Genomic DNA, 20,630 nt, shown 5'->3' with positions numbered 1-20,630 from the left:
AGAGGAGCAGATCAAGCCTCTGCCTTTGAAACAATGAATAAATGCACACCTCAGTTTTTCAAAGCGATACGCTGCTCAGATCTCCTGCTGCTGTAAATCAAGGTGGTTTTATTGACACTAGAGGAGTTCTGCTGATTTACATGAGCTGAATGTCTGATCCGATGCCAGCGATCAAGACTATTTCTGCTTAATAGAGATAACTCACCAAAGAAAACTTTTCATACAATATGTCGATGGCTCTCAACTCTACAAAATTAAAAGGCTGACTCTCTAGATGGGGGGGGGGGGAATTGACTACTGCAGATGAACAACACATAACATTTTTTGCTTCAAACATAATTCTGTGATTGTAAACATTGCTTAATGTCATAATTTTACTGCAGATTTTGTAAACTTCTGCAAAAACACTCTCTGTAGAAATCCATTTATTTCACCTGCATTATACCACAGAGGCTGGTATGGATTTTTTTCCAAATACATACTTTTTTTTCTAAATGCCTTCCAGTTTTACTAATTAACTTCCTTCTCTTGCAGACCTGCCTGTGAGGAAGAGCACTGTTCAGCAAGCAGCCTTGAGCATTACACACTGTTCTTCTGTTCAGTGGCTGAGGAAAAGCTGTGACTCTTCAGCAGGTAACACTGGACCTCAGTGGGAAACTGAGCCCTCCACAGTGGGCTCAGAGGTGCTCAGACCTGCGCCGCCTGTGGTCCAGCCCTTGTTGACAGCAGGGTACGCAATGCACTATCTTTGTGTGAGATCTGACAAAATTGCTGCCCTGGGTTGCCTTCAGGCAAAATCCAGCATCATTCATTCCCACTCTTTGCTGCTGAAAAGTGTCTGTACCTGCCTCTGCTTCTCATTTACATTTGCTGTTAGAGTCACCTTATAGAGGCCACCTCACCGCATTTCTCACTGCAGTAAATTAAACCCTTCTCCAAAGGGGGATATTCCCTGTATACACCTGAGTCACGGCTTCCCTGCATGATCGGGGCAGTGCTGCTATGCCTTGAAGTCTGCTGCTTAGGTGACCAGCTCCAGGCCATCAGCCCAGCGGCATGAGTCAGCCAGCCTCTGCGACTTGTGACCCATGTTATGCTTTCAGCCCTTCCAGGTTAGCATTACTAGCCTCACATTTTGGTTCAGGATCTCTTTTTATGGGTACCACAAATCCTTGCAAGCCTCTCCTGCATGGTGTCCCGTTCCTGCCATGCACTCATCCAGTCCCCACCAAAGATGGTTCCTGCCCTCTAACCTGCTTGGTAGCTGTCTCTTCACACCCAGGAGACTGGTAATACCACTAAAGATGCCTTAGCAAAATTTCTTCCCCCTTGAGATTTCTATCTTCTCTCTGTCCTCGGCTGCTGCCACTGCTGGCACTGGTGCTGTGGCAGCTCCATTAACCCCAGCTGTGGGTCACTGAGCCAAAATCTCTGACACAGAATACAATAGGATCATTTAGGTTGGAAAGGACCTTTAAGATTATCGAGTCCAACCATTAACCTAGCACTGCCAAGTCCACCACTAAACCATGTCCCTAAGCACCACATCTTCACATCTTCTAAATACATCCAGGGATGGTGACTCCACCACTTCCCTGGGCAGCCTGTTCCAACCCTTTCACTGAAGAATTTGTTCCTGATATCCAATCTAAACCTCCCCTGGTGCAACTTGAGGCTGTTTCCTCTCGTCCTATCACTTGTCACGTGGGAGAAGAGACCGACACCCACTTCACTACAACCTCCTTTCAGGTAGATGTAGACAGCAACAAGGTCTCCCCTCAGCCTCCTTTTCTCTAGACTAAACAACCCCAGTTCCCTCAGCCATTCCTCATAAGACTTGTTCTCCAGACCCTTCACCAGCTTTGCTGCTCTTCTTTGGACTCGCTCCAGCACCTCGATGTCTTTCTTGTAGTGAGGGGCCCAAACCTGAACACAGTACTTGAGGTGCAGCTTCACCAGTGCCGAGTACAGGGGGACGATCACGTCCCTCGTCCTGCTGGCCCCAGTATTTCTGACACAAGCCAGGATGCTGTTGGCCACCTTGGCCACCTGGGCACACTGCTGGCTCATATTCAGCTGGCCATTGATCAATATCCCCAGGTCCTTTTCCACCAGCCAGCTTTCCAACCACTCTTCCCCAAGCCTGTAGCGGTGCATGGGGTTGTTGTGACCCAAATGCAGGACCTGACACAGCCTTGTTGAACCTCACACAGTTGGCCCTGGCCCATTGATCCAGCCTGTCCAGATCCCTCTACAGAGCCTTCCTACCCTCAAGCAGATCAACACTCCCTCCCAACTTGGTGTCATCTGCAAACTTACTGAGGGTGCAGTCGATCCCCTAGTCCAGATCATTGATAAAGATATTAAAGAGAACCCCTTCCTTACTTCTCCAAGAACTGAAAACTACCATTTCATGATCGCTATGCCCAAGATGGCCTCCAACCATCACATCACCCACAAATCCTTCTCTGTTCACAAACAACAGGTCCAGCGGGGCACCTTCCCTAGTCGGCTCACTCACCAGCTGTGTCAGGAAGTTATCTCCCACTCACTCCAGGAACCTCCAAGACTGTTTACTCTCTGCTGTATTATATTTCTGGCAGATGTCTGGTAAGTAGAAGTCCCCCATGAGAACAAGGGCTAGTGATTGTGAGACTTCTCCCAGCTGCTGACAGAATATTTCATCTGCCTCTTCATCCTGGTTGGGTGGTCAATAATAGACTCCCACCATGATATTGATACCAGACAGTTCGGTTCAGCAATGGCTTAGCAAGGGTAGGCCTCAGAGTAGGCTCTGTGTTACCTTTACACAGAATTAGCTTTCCTGTCAGTAATTTTCCTTTTAGCTAGAATAATAGAGAATAACAATATGTTCTGAAGCAAACTGCGTGTTTTGTAGATAGTGTCTGCTTATGGGACTGGTAACAATGTTCTAGTAGTCAATGATTCATGCTGTTTACGCTTAGTCTTAGAAAAACAAAGGTCTCTGTTAAGTTCTTTGCTAATTATTAAAGGGCCAAAAGACAAAACAAGACTGTAAAGAACAACTTTGTGATGTCTAAATTAACTTGATTCACAAACTCTGGTGCCAGAGGAGAGATAAGTCCAGTAAGAACCAGAACGATATCTTCTCCTTGAGAACACATGTACTTGTAAACAAGAAGGCCTCGACCACGCTTGTGCAGAAGCACAATTAAGGGGGATTGCGACAACAAGAGACCCCCAGAGACCACCCAAGACCCCTTCCCCCAATTTAGTATGCATGTGCAAAGACAATTACATAATGTATTAGCATATGCATAAGTTTCTTGGAACAGGTGGGCTTTTCCTAGAATTATATGAATATTCACTTTCGTAACGTATATAATGAGCAAGCTTTTGTTCCTAGGTGTGCATGCTAGGAGGAGAGATCCCCCATGCACCCAGCACTGCAATAAACCAATGTCAGCTTTCTAAACTATCATTTGTTTAGAGAGTTTTCTTGGGTACTATTTTTCGGTAACAATATCTGCCATGTTGGCTTTCCCCTGATTCTTACCCATAAACACTCAACCCTATCATCACCATCAGCAAGCCCTAGAACAGCCAAAACACTCCCTAACACATAGGGCTGCCCCACCACCTCTCCTCCCTTGCCTATCCCTTCTGAAGAGTTTATAACCATCCATTGCAGCACTCCAGTTGTGTGAGTCATCCCACCATGTTTCCATGATGGCAACTATATCATAGTTGTCCTGCTGCACAACGGCTTCCAGCTCCTCCTGTTGCCCATGCTGCGTGCATTGCTGTAGATGCACTTCAGTTGGGTTATTGAACCCACCACCTTTTTGGGGGAAGGAGCCCTAATTTCTATGTGACCATTCTCAGTCACTTCCATGGTTTCTAACGCATCAATAACCCTTGCGTCTCTGCTGCCGCATGGCTCTCCATTCCCTGCCTCCACTGAGATGGCAGACCAAAGGACCTCACTAGCACACTGTACCTCAAACATTGGCATGCTGCCCCCTGGCTTATCTCTAGCAAGCCTGGTTTTATCCCTTTCCCCCTTCAAATCTAGTTTAAGGCTCTTCCGATGAGCCGTGCTAACTCCTGCACAAAGATCCTTTTCCCCCTTTGAGACAGGTGTACCCTGTCTGTCACCAGCAGGCCTGTTGTTGTGTAAACTGTCCCATGATCAAAAAACCCAAAATTCTGCCAGTGACACCAGTCTTGGAGCTGCTGTCTCTTCCTGTTTGTACCCTCATCATTCCCCGTAACTGGAAGGATAGAGGAGAATACTACTTGTGCTCCTGATCCCTTAACCAGTCGTCCCAAGGCTCCATGAAGATGCAGCAGCCCACGTTACCCAGCTGCGGACATGCTCAGGTCTCCTAGCAGCAGGTGCCACCAAGAAGCCCTGGACAAGTTCCCTCATTCACCACTGAGCCTGGGGGTCCCAGCATGAGGAATCTGTTTCAACTCCCGTGGACCTACTACCCTGAATAACACGACTGATGCTAATTCACAAAGTAACACTGACCCCTAGGTCTTTGTGTTTTCAATTTAAAAACATTTAAAACTATATTTTACTACCATTAAATAAATTTGTCTCTGTTTGTGATAGTAACTAGTACTGCTGCTGGAGCATGGATTCAAGAAATTAAACTAATTCATATTCAGATGAGATGGTGTGGAGATTAAAGGTGGGAAGCAAGCTACAGAATAGGAGTGTTAGATCATGCATTCTTAGTTACACATTTACTATATCTATATCAGCTCACTTTTCTATTTTAAACCCTACTAAGTGGAGACTATTTAAATGTATTGCTGTAGTAATAAAGAAAAGGTCAGCTCAATGTCTGTCCTGGCCATTAATCAATCTTTCCCGTACTTCTAATTATCTTGATTGCCTGATTGAATGAAGCATGGGACACTGATCATCTATATGTTCCTTGGTTATATCTGCTCTTGGCACCTTTTTTTTTTTTTGAGAACAGAGAGGATATTTTCATATGGCAACTTTTTTCAAAAAAGACCCAACTTCTCCCTCTGATAACTAACTCTTTTTCTGCCTTATCTCCCAACATTTTCAGTAGCAATTTTGCAGGTTGTTCCCTATAAAATTTTGAAGTGTCTTTAATCATCTCAGGCAGCAATTTTGTGTTGTTTTTTTCCCCTCTCCTTTTCAGTAATCTGGGATTCCCAGCATTATTTTCTCTCTCTCTCTCCCTGATTATGAACTGTAGCTTTTTATTTTTAGAGAGAGCTTGATGCAATGCAGTAACACACAAACACAGGAACAAATTATAGACATGAAAAGATCAGATTTTTTTATAGTGATAATTCCATTTTACTCTTGGGTGTCACATATCCATGAGGGACCCCACAACTTCAGCAACAGCAGCCAGATAGCTCGTTGCTAAGACACCCGGGGCTGCACAGCAGGTCTCCATCCCCAGGTGACAGAAAGGGCCCTGTGGACACAGTGAGGCAGGGGATAGGCAGCAGGTCACATGCAGACTGCTTGGATCTAACCCAGGGACTAGAAATGCATGTGACAAATGCCACACAGAAAGGGGCAATTGTGCGGCTCCCATATAAGCTCTGGGAGATGGTTTGGTCTCAGTTCTGCTGTACAGAAAGTACCAGGGAGAGAGGAGACTTGCAAAGATTGAAACTTCATCTCAGTTCTTCTGTACTGAATTCACCGGGAGTTTGGGATGTTTGAAGAATGCAGAATGGGATCCTTTGGAAGTATTTCTCACCACTTTGATTATCTCTACAGCTTGATTGAATGAGTCATGCATCCCAGCTCCTTCAGATATCCATTAGTGCCAGGCAAACAAAGCATATTCAACCCATCACTGTTTTTTGTGGGGGTTTTTTTCCTATTCATAAATAGCTTGAGAACAAATGTATTCATTGTTTGAAATCTTTGGCCAGTAATTTTTGCAGCTTACACAGAGCCTACAATTTGCTCACATAGCTTCTGGTGAGCACCATCTTCCTCCAAGGCTGCGTCAGCGGGCAGGCAGCCCCCACAGCCTTTCAGCGAGAGGCACCAGCAACCTCTGCAAACCTCGTCCCATGCTAGGACTAGTGTGCGCTGGTAGTGTGAGGCTCAAGTGCTCCAGCCACATCCCAAAAACCTGGATTGGATGGGGTTTCTGTGGCTTGATATAAAAATGGAGCCGGAATATTGCTGGCAATGGGGCTCCTATTTTTCCTGCTGCAAACACTGTGTTACCAGAGAGATAACCCCAGGTGTTCACATCCCCATTCTTTACATACTGACACCCTCAAAATCAGGGTAATTTCCCCAGCAACTTGGGGGCAGTTGGCTGAAGCTGGGTGAACTGAAGCCCACCACACTCCCCAGTGTGGCACAGGGATTCTCAAAGCAGGGCTGATCGAGCTGGGACTTTTCCAAAGCAGTTATCACCTTGGGTCCTGAAAGAGGTCAGATGAGGTTGCTGGAGTGTCACACCCACACTCCACTCTTCCACACTTTAATGGAAACAATCCAGAAGGATGTTTGAGTAGATCCTGCTGCTCAGCATACCCTACTAGCTAATTCTTGGTTCTTCCCCGCTCTGCATATTAACCACTCACCAGATGTACATATCTCTCCCCACTGAAGATCTGGAGAGCCTAGGAATCTGGGTTTGGGTTTTTTTTGAGCACTTTGTTGGAGACAGCTACTGATGTTATACATTGCAGAGCCACGCTGCCAGCACCTGTGGTACCTTGCTAGATCTCACCCCTGGCAAATGGCACATGCTACTAGAAACAAATGGTACAGCCAGGTTAGCACGGGTTAAGGAGATTATTGTTATATGACTTTGTCACATTTCTTATCCTTCCAAAGTCAACCCCATAGTGATAAATGAAATGGTAGCTCTAATGGTGAATTACTAGCTGCAAAATTACAAACTTTAGTTTCAGTAATAGTGCATTCAGGCAATATTTACATGACAAATAAGAAAAACCTCAGACAGAAGAATCTTTCATGTACTTGTCTGGTTTTATCACTCAGCTCACAGTTTTATCTTGCATTTAATCATATTGCCCTTCATCTGCCATCCAGTAGCCAAAGTACTAAAATAGCCTTAATCTCTCTGTATCTCATTAAAATGTGAGACTATGGTTTTGCAAAACTTTCTGTTAAGTATGATATATCTCAGCTGCATAAAATATATGCCCAAAATGCATACAGTACATGGAACAGTACTATAAATTCTAGGACTGGATAAAATGATGCAGAAAATACAGAATGATGGGTAGGTAAAGTGTTATTAATAGATCATAAAGGCAAATGAAAAATATCAAATGCAATCTCATTTAATAAAGAACACAGAGAAATACACATCAGTGGGTCCGATGGCATAAGACTTACTTTGAAGATTGCATCCTTCCTTCCTGAGAGCTTATAATAAAGGGCTCCATGACATCTGTTTAGGGCAAATACAACTGTGGAGAAATCACTTTGTTTTGATTTTAATCTCTAAATCTGCAGCCAGTATGACATAACATATTTTCAGGCCAGCACAACACGATACAATAAGTCAACAATATTTATAAAGATCACTGTTTACTTGATTAACTCCTCATCAGCTTTAGGCCATAGATATTCAGTACTGCATAGCACTAGGTCCTTAATTGTATGTGATTGTTGTCACACGTTGGTGTTAAATTTACTCTTCCCCTGCCTGGCATTTACAAGTGGAAATCCCTTTACGCAAATGTATGTGTGAATAACTAATTATTATTATTGCTGCTATTTTAGCCTCAGCTTGATGGAGATTTACACTCTGAAGAGTGGCAAGTGGTACTGTGGAAGTCTCTGGAATGACTGAATTTGGGCTGTAATATTATACTGCAGATAGCTGGCAATTTATTAGTTACACATTCCATTTGTCTGCACTGGTTTCTGTATATTTTAAGATCTCTGCTTTTAAGTATCTCTAAGACCCCTGTTGTTTCAATTACTTGTCACTGTGGCCTGAGGTATCATTCCTACACTGAGGATAATAAACAACTCCTCCTATTTCTGTGGCTAGAGCTGTGACTAACTTAGCATGATCAAGAAGCAGCATAGGATGAAGGAGTCCCATACGGTAGGTGGTTGATGCTAAATCATATTCTGCTCTGCCAGCTTTGTTATGTGGTCTTGGGCAAACCTCTAAACTTTACTTTTTGGAAGACCCGAGCACTATATAAGCCCACAGCATATACTGAGCACACAAGATCACATAGTGGTTTTGAAATTATGTGTCCTCTGCAATTTCTTTGTTGTAGTAGGGTTGAGGTCTGACACTAGGAGCAGCAGGAGTCTCTTTAATACAGCAAATTCAGAAATGCAGTATAGAAGGACTAAACATCAGAGCCATTTCATTTGCATTACAGTGTGTGGCTGGATGTCAGTGCATGTTCTGACAGGAATAGCTTTAACATTTAGGGTTTGAGATGTCTTCTCACGCGAAGTCTTCATGCTTTACTGAGTATCAGTTTTGACAACTGTCCCACAACCCTACCACTGCCATCAAAGTTTGCATACAGCTTCATCTGATTCTTTCTGTGAACGTTGTCTTAATGCTCTGTCCATAGCTTCTTTTTATTTTCTCACAGCCAGTACTAACTTTTGACCCATTTAACACAGAATTTGGGCCATGTAACTTCTGCTGATTTATTAAAACCAGACTCAGTTGATTAAAAAAGTCCTAGTCTACAAGAACTGTGCCAGCCCTGAAGAATGCAATAGTTCCGAGTTATATATCTCCTCTGTGCCTGTGCATCATCTAACTTAAGTCAATTTTAAGGGCAAAGAATTATGTCATCTTTTATTCACTTACAATGCCACAGAAGTTATACATTAAGAGCTCTTTCCTTTATGGAGGAACAGAAAACACACTCTGTAAGCTTGAAGCTCATACAGAATCCTGCTGTTACCATTCTTGCAATCATATCTTTTAGCTAATTTGTTCCCATTAAGTGTAATGTTACAGAGAAAAACTGCTTTGCAAACATGTAATGGCTTCTATCAGTCTGAACAAATGAATCTATAAGTTCCTGCCTCTTTAAATAACTTTTTTTTCTGGATATTCAAAAGAAGCAGTCTCTGGTTGCTTTTTCCTGCAAGTGTGAGACTGTGAGGTCTCAGGCATTTGAACATTGCTTCTTTTTCTGGGGTTTTGTGGACAGACACAACTGCAGGCTCAGACTGTGAACTACACAGCTACATCATGGGACTACATTCTTTCCCTATTCTGCCTGTAATAGGCTACAAACACAAAAAACTCTGGTGGTGGGACCAGGCAGAGAGCTGAGGTCAATCTTAAAACAGCCAGTGTGAGTTGTTAAAGGACAGGAGTCAGAGTCCAAAATCTTTGATGCTGCCTTCCCCCACGAATTTTGCTACCCTAGACTGTTTGCTTGAAGGGGTGAACCAGTAAATGAAATATCACAAAACAAAAGAAAAACAAACAGGAGAGTAAATGTAAGAAGAAAAGGAAGAGATGGAAGAAGAGGAATGTAAATATCTGTAGGTTCAACTTGTTGCTTTACATTCTAGAATGAAGATCGCTTTGGTCTAAATAGGGAATTTAAATAGTACCAAGCTAGGACTGAATCTATAGCACAGCAACTAACCACACATAAACTGTACAAACGGTGCTCATGCATGGTCAGTGCAAAGCATGATTCCACCTGCAAAGAGCATCAGCTGCCTCGAACGCAGGCAGTCACGTGTGAAACCTGTCCATGCTGAATGCGAGATTTTTTATTTCTTAGGTCTAGCTGACCTAAAGTGGGTTTGCCATCCCAAAAAGCTGCAAGTTCAATAAGAAGCTTCAAAACACAGCTCCAGTGCTCCTCTATCTGTGTTTGGGCATGACCAATGTTTCATCATATTGCCTGCACCCTGTCTTTCACCAGCAACTCCATAGGAAACTACTTTGTCCCATCATACTGCTGGTTTAGGCTTGTAGACATTTCAAAGTGTGCTGGGAAGCCACACAGCTATGAAGTTCTTTCTGAAGCTGCCTTTATACCTGCTCCACCTGTGGACATCACAGTTGAAGTAACTATTCTAGCCCAAATGTCTTTGCGCTGTGTTCCACTGATGTTGTCACCTGCAAGGCAAGTGCCAAACCCTGCACATGGCTAGGCACAACTGTAATGGCACAGAGTAGGGGACAGTCAGTAGGGCACAGTAGAGACACATCTTGAGAGACGGAGCTGCTTCCAACCATGTCCACCCCCCAGGGCAGCTGTCCTCCACAGATCTGGCCCTGGAGGGAATATCAGCCAGCAGAGCTGAGTGTTGAACAACTCCAGGGTCCTTATTTTGGAAGGATATTCTGCTATACAAGATGGGAAGAGTCCACAGAGAACTCATACAGGTCCCCATGCCTGGACTGTGAGCAGACCAAGGCTGCCGAGCTCTCCAGGGACAGTAGCTGCTGGTAGCTGGGTCTCTTGCAGAGATAAAAAGATTGGCTACCTCTTGCCTGTCCATTACTGGAATGGTTAGTCTCCAATTTGGGAAAAAAAAGAAATATTGTTGAAAAATAAAACAGAGAGACAAAAGAGTTGTTTATGATCTCCACATTAAAGATGTGCAATGGGATGCAGAGTTACATTCCTCAGTGCTGGGTGTGTTGTGCAGTGATTTGTTCCAGTGCAAATTTTTTCTAGAATGCTTGTATTTTATAGCCCAACTAAATGGCAGAACAAGAGGGAATGAAACCCCCCCAAATTACTAACGACTTCTTTTTTACCATATAGATAAGTAATGGGACAGCTGCATACAGTCAGCACTTTGAAGTTTGTGTCCTTACCACAGGACTGTAATTCCTCTCACATTTACCTTTCCCCTCCCTGCTTGAAAATGCTATTGTATGAGCCACTGTACCATGGCAGATGTAAGCATCAAGCTTGTTTTTCCTTGTAATTCCAGAAAATTAACTCATCCCTTGATAAAGACAACTGGCTTTTTTATTTGGTACCTCACCCAGATGTAATCTTGAGATGTTACAGACAGATCAGCATTACAGATGGTTACAGACATTTTACAGAATACAAAATTAAGAATTCAGGTCTTTTAAAGTGAAAATTAACACTGTTTTTATATTGCTTTATCTGCAAAGACATGAAGAACCTCAGACTTCGAGAGAGTAAAAATCATCACTAATACATTTTCTAAAATATCACTAGTTTCCCCAAAATAACCTTTGTATATGCATAATCTTCTAATTGTAGATTATTTGGTGTTAATTATACATAATACCTTGCTATCTGTCAAGAGTTCTTCAAAATCTAATTCCCCAAATTCCTGATCTTTAACTACATAAAATACTGACTTCTAGACCCAACAAAGAGTGAAATAACAGACCTTAAAACTGCCAGTGGAACCACACTGTCATTTCAGGCTTGACAGGGAGTGAAGGAAGGACTGTTCTGCATTTTGGGAAAAGAAAGGACCATTTCTCTAGCAACTCAGTGAGATTTTGGCAACAATTGTTTAAAGAACGTCATTAGCATAAGAAAAAGACTCTTGGTAGAAATGAATTAGCAGTCACAGTGCAGGTGAAGCAGGCAGATAATATATGCAAGGTAAATGGAATTTATTGTGAATATGGTCTATCACACAGCTGTCATCTCCACCTGCTTTTTTTCTGACATACACTCCCATGTCATAGGAAAACAGCCCCACTTAAGTTCCCCACTCCATGTGGGAACAGAGCCTGTACCTGGGGAGTGTGTCATCTCCGATGGCCCTTTGGGCACCTTTGGTCCAGAGCTCCCAGGGATGCTCACCATCACTGGCTGGCCCACCGAGGGCACCCCATGCCAGCCAGCAGTGGATTGCAACAATCTCATAACCAACACCTCTGGCACCCGAGTGAGGGAGAGAAACCACTGAGGCACAGGTACATGTGCCTCAAACTGAGGGGAAATATGAAGAAGGATCCAGTTGTCCTCCTCTCAGTGCTTGAAACACCCAGGTCTACAGATCTAAGGTAAGATTCTGGTTGACTGTGGAGCAGTGAGCAGGAACGGAGTCTGACAGGGACAGTCCTGCAAAGTTTTTGGTTTAGTATCACTGGGTTATTTATGTGCACAGAAATGTCTCCAATAAGGAGTGGTTTAGAGGATGGGGTTCTCAGCTGGTAAACAGGGGCCACATCTTCCCTAGACCAACAGGTCACACTCATCTCTCCTTTCCTTGTGGCAGGGATCCCAAATACAGGGTATTACTGTCATCATCATCACCATTACTTTGTATGAAAACACTGGTAACTGCTACTCTTTTGAAACCATGGTTAGCAGTGGTTGTTTGGAGAAAGAATAGAAGACAAGTTAAATTAGCCCTTCTGTTGCAAATACTCTGATAAAATAATCAAGATTTGATCATACAGAAGAGTCAGATTTGAAACAGGTAACCATAGACACTGTTAGGTTTGAAATAGTTAACCATAGGCACACAGGTACCCATAGGTACTGTTAGGTTTGAAATACATAACCACAGGCACACAAGTAACCATAGGCACACAAGTAACCATAGGCACTGTTAGGTTTGAAACAGGTAACCAGAGAAACCTCACCAGGAAGTTACTGGAGTTTTCGATGTTTTGTTTAAGAAACTAAGGAGACTGTCACAGACACCAGTTATGCTGCTTGGAAACCCCCTTGCCCTTCCCATCCTGATTCGAATATCAGGGATAGTTTCCAATCAGTAGAGTAGAACTAACCAATGATTGTTTTAGAATAAGAATATTGATAAGGTTATAATTAACAGAACCAAACGTTGTAAAAGTTAAATTTAAGAGCGAGCATACTATACATTTTTATGTAAAAGAACTTATGTAATAATGACTCAACAGAAAAAGTGTATAAAAACTGATGAATTTTAATGTTTGGTTGGACACATATGGTGGAGCTATCCCCCATGTCCCCAGCGCCAAAATAAAGAAGTGCCTGCTTATCTGCTTCGTGTAAATGAGTTTTCTTCCCTATTGCTAACACTTCCCACGTAGATCCTCCCAACAACTCCTAGCCACCAACAATTTAGTGACTTCTTGGCACGGGCATCGTACCTGTAACTCTCATGTAATAGTCAGCAATGGCTCCACCCTTTATACATTTCTCTGGTGTCTTTTGGACACACTTTACTTTGGACCTCCTCAACAGTCTATGGTGGTGAGTTCATGGGCGTGGCATGTAAAATAAGCTTGTTTTAAACTTGCTCGAGTGAATGTCCCCCAGCTTTTACAGTGGAAGGAATAGTGAATCATCATTCTTTATTCACCTTTTCCACACCACTCATGGTTTTATAACCCCCTGTTATAATCCCTTTCAGTTATCCCTGCTCCAAACTGGTGAGTCCATGTTTATTTGGAGTCTTTTCGTGTGGAGTTTTATAGAAATCTAGCTGGGTCTTGCCTAATTCACCTCACACTTTGCAAGGTGAAAAAAATGGAGATATTATACTGTATAATCTGAGAAATAATATTTGATCATGTAATTAGACTGTATCATAGGCAAATGCACTAGGGAACAGAGTTAATGTTGCATGTACAACCTTAATTTTATTTCCTGACTTTTAAATGCCGAATTAGGCAACTCTAACATTTTCTTAATGCAATTTTTGTATGGAATATTATATAGCCTATTACATATGCATGCATATTGAAATATGGAATACATCGGGCTGTAGCACACAGATTGTGGCACACACATCTGAGTACTAGGTGTCGGCACTAGTCTGGACTGGCATTGGCACGAAGTTACACAGGTTGTTTCAGAGTGGTGCTCCCAATGTTTTTGCGTGTCACTGCCCTGTTGTTTATTCTCTATATACTATAAGTCTTATAGAGCAGTGTTACAGAGAATTAGCTGGAGAACTTTTTTTTTTTTTAAATTGAATGATGCTGCTTTTACAACCTCCTTCTTACAAAGCTAGCTAACCTTGTTCAAATATTTAGGCTTCAGTAACTTAAGAGAAAAAGTATGTCCTCAGAAGCTTTAAAAATTATGAAAATGTAAAATAATTTTCCAAACATAATGATATCATGGCTTTACTTCCTGATCTCTGCAGACCTACGAAGACAGTACAATCGAAAGCTAAGAATCTCCCTTTTCAAGTGGTAAGTGTAAGAAGTCCTGTTCTAGCTACAAAGGGCTGTAAGATGATTGACTTCAAGGCTGACTTGTACAGGATTAGACACTGTCCTTTCTGCATCTTGCTCTGCACTGTAATGTCAGGGTATCTCTGAAGCTACTTGGCAATTTTAGGGGTTAGAAGAAATCCTTTGCAGAGACATATTACTGAACAAACTGCAGGGAAGACACTTGGATGAACCAGAATACAGGATTGATTGATGTAGCTAATCTAAATAATTCAATATTCAGTCATCAAATGAAAAATAAAACACATCATACATGTGTTGTCATGAATGTGTGACACAAAAGGGTGCTGTCGGACATGGGGTTTTATTTCCCCGGTCAAAGACATCTAATATGTGTCAGGATTACAAAAGGTTAACATCATATGACAGGAGCAAGAAATCTACAGTCTTCAGAGGTTACTCTTGAAGAATGTCACCATGGACTAGACGGAATATACCACTAATAAATCACAGCAATGCTCTTCCAATAGACTAAGTGATTTTTGAAAAGGGCAAAAAAAATCAAATAACATATTCAGCTAACAGGATTTGATCAGCCGATCATCTAGTGAATATTAATAAAGCTGATCTGATTAATGAATTATTCAGTGAAAGCAGGCAAAATTAACAAATTATGTATTTGCTGAACAACAGTTAAACCATTCAGCATATATATAATTAAATATTTGTTCATACATATTTATAAATAGTTCTGAGACATTTTTTTGTTTAATCCAGGTGAATAAAAACTCCCAACTCTTTTTTCTTTCTTCTGAGGAAAGTAGAAATAGCCTGTCTTCAGAAAGCTTGACCTCAGGTCAACACTTTGGCGAAGCCAGCCTCATTTGCATTTTTAATCAGATGTCTATATAAGTGAACATGTAAAATCTTAACTCTGCAAGTGTCAGATTTTAATATTTAGTTTTTCAGTTTCTGGATGCATGAGTGTCTGCAAGACAGTGTAAAGAAAGGAAAGCTATGTCTGTGCTCATGCGTTGGCCAGATGTATTTGGGCAATATATTTTCTTTCAAACCTGGACAGCTATCTTTCTTGGTACTTGGGTTTTCCAGGAGCCACAGTCTCTTGCTTTCATACATATATATGGTCTGAAAACAACAATTAGGGAAGCTAACGCTCTTTCTTTGGAAAGCATGCTTTCCTCCATCATTAATAGAGCTGATCAGAAAGGATTTTTATTCCAGCAAAAGAAAATTACAATAACCATATCCTTAAAAAGTAACAGGGGTTGGAAAGTTACAGGACAAAAAAAACACCAAAAAAAAAAAACCCAAAACAAAACAAAAACAAAAACAAACAAACAAAAAAAAAAAAAAAACAAAAAACCCACAACCCTTTTTTTCGTAACAAGCTAAATCCTACATAAGTGAAATGGATGTTTGTGGAGAAAGACCAAGAAACACTGTCTTCCTTGAAGAGACACTTTCCTACCAGCTGGGAAGAAGATTTTCATAAATTTTTAAATGTTAGTCCAGATTAAAATAATGTAAATGACCTAAATTCTGATCTCCTTTACTCTAACTAAGGCTGGCAGAATCAACACCAAAACCAGCAGATATTTCCAAGGATGGTAGAGGATATAAGATTTCCTCAATTACAAATTAAGAGACTCAGTGACAGAGCATTAGCTAAAGTTAACTCTCACCTCTCTGTTGATATTGATGGGCAAGTCTCTCTCCTGTTTTAAGACGTAAACGCATTGTCACATATCAAAGAAACAAGAATATAATAACAAGGATGCTGAATAATGGCTGGGACATAAAGAGATTCTCATGATACAGTAATCACAAAAGCAAAGCTGATAGATACTCGGGGTATTATCATATTATTATCTGAGACAACCACTCACATCTCATCAATTTTTCTTCAGATCCTTTGCATTTAAACAAGTAAAAGCATATATTTTTATAGAATGTCACTTATTTGAAGTGCTGTTCTGAGATCACCTCTGGATGTTTTTTGGGTGCAACTCATCTGTGTGCAGAGGCCCAGAGGTGGGTGGTGCATCAGGTGAATTTCAGCCTCTGCAAACACAACATCTGTACATTTGCCATAGAGCAAACATGGTTTCACCTATTTATTTTTTTTCTAAGCAGACGCAGCTTGTGATGGACATGTTCCCAGGCACAAAGACTTGCAGGGTGATGGAATTTCTTCTCACTTGAAACCACAGCAGTCTCCTGGCTCTGTTCCCACACAATTTTGCCTGTATGTACTGTTGACCTTTTTTTTTTCCATTTCTTTTAATGTGGCATTCAGTTCAGTTTGCCTTCCAAAGATTTTAGCACCTCTCCCGACTGACCCATTTTGTGCTGCACCACCCGGTGTGCAATCGAGGTCTCAGGGGACTCTAGGTTTTGCCCATTGCTTTCCTCTTTTCTGGACTGTAAGTAATGATTTTGCCCCCGAGGACAGCTTTTTGGGGTTTCCCACAGGATTACCAGTGTTACTTCTACAAGATTATTAATGCAGAGGAAGTCCTTCACTTCACCTCTGTGAAGTGGTTGAACTCTTCATTTAAGAATGGGCTGTTAAGTTGTCATAATTTCATGTAAGGTTTAGGGGCGGCCTGAGAACGGAATAGTGATGAAGGCAAACGCAGGGAAGATTTTACACCCTCCAGTTCCTAATAGGCCCTCTTTAAACCTGGGAAAGGCATCTAATCTGGGGTGAAGCCCGTCTTCAGCAAAGAGCCAGGTGTCATTCCCATGCTTCCAGCACTAGTGGTATCTTCAGGCATCTGTCAGGCCTGTGTTTCTCATCAAATTAAGCCTATTTGACTCTACACTTGGTAGACGCCGCATGGCTGATCATGTATATCCTGTTGTGTTTGAACTGCAGTCAGGTTCCCCATCCAGAGGAGTGTAAGGAAGATTCAGCTTCCAGCTGTTTTCCTCTGTCCATCTCATCTGTGTTTTAGCTGCAACTGATGCGCACAGCTTGCTTAACAAAATTTGCTGGTATTTCTGAGCAGCTGCCAAGCTGTGTAGGTGCTGGGCTCAAACATAACGCTTCAATGCAAAATATCAATAATGGCTCTAGTGGGGGAAACCAACATTTTCTACTCTAAATGAGTTCTGGCTCAGTGTGACTTCTCCTGCCCTGCAATGACCATCGTTTTGCAAGCCTGGATAACCAAGGTTGGAAAGTATATTAAAGGTAAGAAACAGCAGAAGTGGTGAGAGTCACACAGGTTTGGCAAAGCAGCTAGATCCCAACCTGTGGAGCATCAGCCCTCCCTTTCAGCATGCAACCAGTAGACCTTTTGAGGTGCTGCTCTCAAACTGTTAAGAGTCGCAAGACGAGTTCTAAATATTGCAAAGAGCAATTAAACATTATAGAGCAACTCTATGTTACATGGTGCTGGCCAAGACAAGAGCACCAAGCTCGGGCAAGGGCTAGTGCAAGAGCTAATGTTCCAGGGGGGGGAAGCTCTTCAAAGTCACTCCAATACAGATAGCAAGGCTTTTTTAGGGCAAACAGAAGTTTGGAATATGTTATCTGTTTTATCCATGATGTATTTCTAAAAAATTCTCAGCAACAAGTACCCTATACTATTTCTCCCTTCTTGAAACTGCTTTATGTAAGCTATCTTTAATTAAAACAAGCTTTTCCATGTGTTCACAATCAATTCCTTAAAATATTAATAATTTTTCCTACATTGAGTATCAAAGCCATTACTTTTTCCTGTGTGTCCTTTAACTATATTTAAATAATTCATTTATCCATTTTCCAGCCCTCAGGGAGATCAGTTCTTTTTTTTTTTTTTACACAATGTGATCCCATTTAAAACATGGGATATTTCCTTCTCCTAAAGTTACAGGATATTTTCTTTCTTCCCAGTGTTTACTCAGCACAAGAATCCAGTTAGCTGCCTTTTTATTAAGAGACAAATGTAGCATGGAAGTATGTGTCTGCCTGTGTATAAATGCCCTTTCCACTGCTCATCAATCTTGCACTAATTAGAAAGACAAAAATATTTTAAAACCAATTAATGTCACTAAGAAACATTCCAGCAATTCTCAAAATACAATGTAACCATGATAGTTACATTTCAATTATTTCAAAGCATTTTCACAGAGCACTGAGTAAGCGTAAGGGAAAAGCAAGGACTAAAAGCTGCATCACTTGGCTGAGGGATCTCAGACATAGGGTGTGGATTAAGGTTTAAGTGAGACCAGCAGTTCATGTTCTCCCTCAAAAAGCTCCTGAGTCACCTGATTAAAGTGCAACCTTGACAAATATGCACAGCATTGTCTCTCACAGTTGGAATCACCAAAGAGGCTAAAAACAGCACCATGCGCTGCATAATCTCTAACCTCAGGGGACAACAAAAAGAGAGAATTGCTGTGTCAATCTCATTTCCTTGTTAGGCTCATTATCATAAATGCAGGCCTTTGGTTTTGAATGCCACACTTCAATAACATTTACCTATCAACGGCTGCTGAAATATTGAATTCCACAGCCATCTTTTCCTTTTGATGCTCTACCTTTTGTTTCTTTATCCATAAACATGAGCAACTGAGCTAAGCTTAAATTAACTAGCTGGGGTTAAATGTTTCGGGCTGCAAATTATGGCTAGCCTGCTAGCAGAGTGGTTTAGATTACAGGGGAGAGTTGCCAATCTTAGCTCTCATCATGCACTCCAAACGTGCAGAGCAATATTGGCAGTTCATGGCCAAATCCTGCATGCTTTAGTTATCACAGGAGCACGGCTCCCATGAATAAGTGGAGCAAGATTTAGCCCCTGCTCGAAAGATAGAGATGAATCACACTTTTATTCTTTGAGTACCTCACGGTACCTTCAACACAGGCATGTTCAGTGATTGATAGCCTGTGTCTAGATTGGGTATTTTTCTGTATACTGACAAATATTCTCTTCGCAGTGATTTCTAGGAGCAGAGCAGTATACACTGCAGTGATGTTGGGTTTCTTATTTTCCATAGTGCCCTTTGTCTTTGTTTTGATTGGGTTTTTTTCTAAGGGTCAGTTACTTCCCATCCTTTTTCCACTCAGAGTGCTCTGAAATAATCCTGTTACAGATCTCCAGCCCTTATCATCAGTAAAACAGTGGAAACTTGCATAAGTAAACAGGTAGGGAAAGACATAACCTTCGCTTCAGGGTCACATCCCAAGTGGTGGCACAGTCTAAGCGAAATGAAGGTGTTTGGCTTTTTTGAAATGAGCTGCTGGTATCAGCTAAGGATTTTTTTTTTTTTTTACTTGATCAAGGCAAGGGCTATGTGTTAACTGTTTTAATCCAGTGTGCAACCAAAACAGGACTGTAATTCAGAGATAAATGTTTGGTTAATAATAGTTTCATGACTACATGCTGTTACTCATGAGACCACTCGGGTGCTGTAGGATGTGCCATAGGGAGCAGCCGTGGATCGTGGAAGGGGGCAACCCCCTCGCAGCAGGTACAGCAGCATCTCCCCATACTTTGAGACCGTCACTTCACCCAGCCTGCCCCTTTGCCAGTCAAGGTCCACGCTCCTCAACTGCAAAGCCACCTTAGTCCTCCTGCAAGAGTGACTGCATACCTGTACAGAGCTTACAAGCAAAATGGTGTTCCCCTAAAAAGGTGCATCTCACAAAGCCAAAGGTGGCACCATCAGGGTTTAACACTTTCGCTCCAGAGGACTGGGCTGCAGGAGCCCCTCAGGTTAGGCACAACACACAGCCTTTGGCCCACAGCACCACAGTCCCTTGTCTGAAACTCAGGGGAAAGAGTCATAGAAGAAAAGTGGGGAAGGGGAAAGGAAAGCAACACATTTTTTAAGTCTACATACCCAGAAGAATCACTGAGAGAAGAGCAGAGGAGAAGCCAAGCCTCCCTAAAAACAACTGAAGGGGCATTTTGGTGGTCCAATGATGGGCACTGTCAAAAACCTCAGCAGAAAGAAATTCAGTGCATAAAGTATGCATTCCATTTTCCTCCTGGCTGAGGTCCCTGCCTCATTTCAGTGGCTTGGGAGCCCATTAACCCCAAACTTGCTTCTCTCTTAATGTCCATAGAGACCCAGCATCTGCCTGATGAGCTACAGGGACCCTGGACAAAGGAGGCAGCTTGGAGGACATGACACGCCAACCCTGGTTTTCTGTTTGTACGAGGCTCGTGGTAAGCAAGGGTTGTTTCTTCTACCAGGAGCAGAGGAGTAGGCATCAACACCAAAGAGTAGTGAGCTCCTAGGAAGTTAGTTGACACCTGAGCAGGTGATTTTTGGATGTTTATTTGCATCTAACTATTAAAAGCCTAATATTAACTTTATACTTATTACCGTACTGACCTCAGGCAGCTGCTGGCCACAGCTGTGGCAGAGGCCAGTCAGATGAGCCAAGGTGGAGGACACATTTCATTTCTGAGTGGAAGCAGAGTTTCTCTCACACTTATTTCCAGTCTCTCTTTTGCATTACAGTACAATATTTTTTTTAAAGCAGAGGCGATCAAAGAGTCAGTCAGA

Source organism: Nyctibius grandis, chromosome 6 (genome assembly GCF_013368605.1).
Source record: "Nyctibius grandis isolate bNycGra1 chromosome 6, bNycGra1.pri, whole genome shotgun sequence".
NCBI classification, from domain to species: Eukaryota; Metazoa; Chordata; class Aves; order Nyctibiiformes; family Nyctibiidae; genus Nyctibius; species Nyctibius grandis.
Note: the sequence above shows the minus strand (reverse complement) of the source record.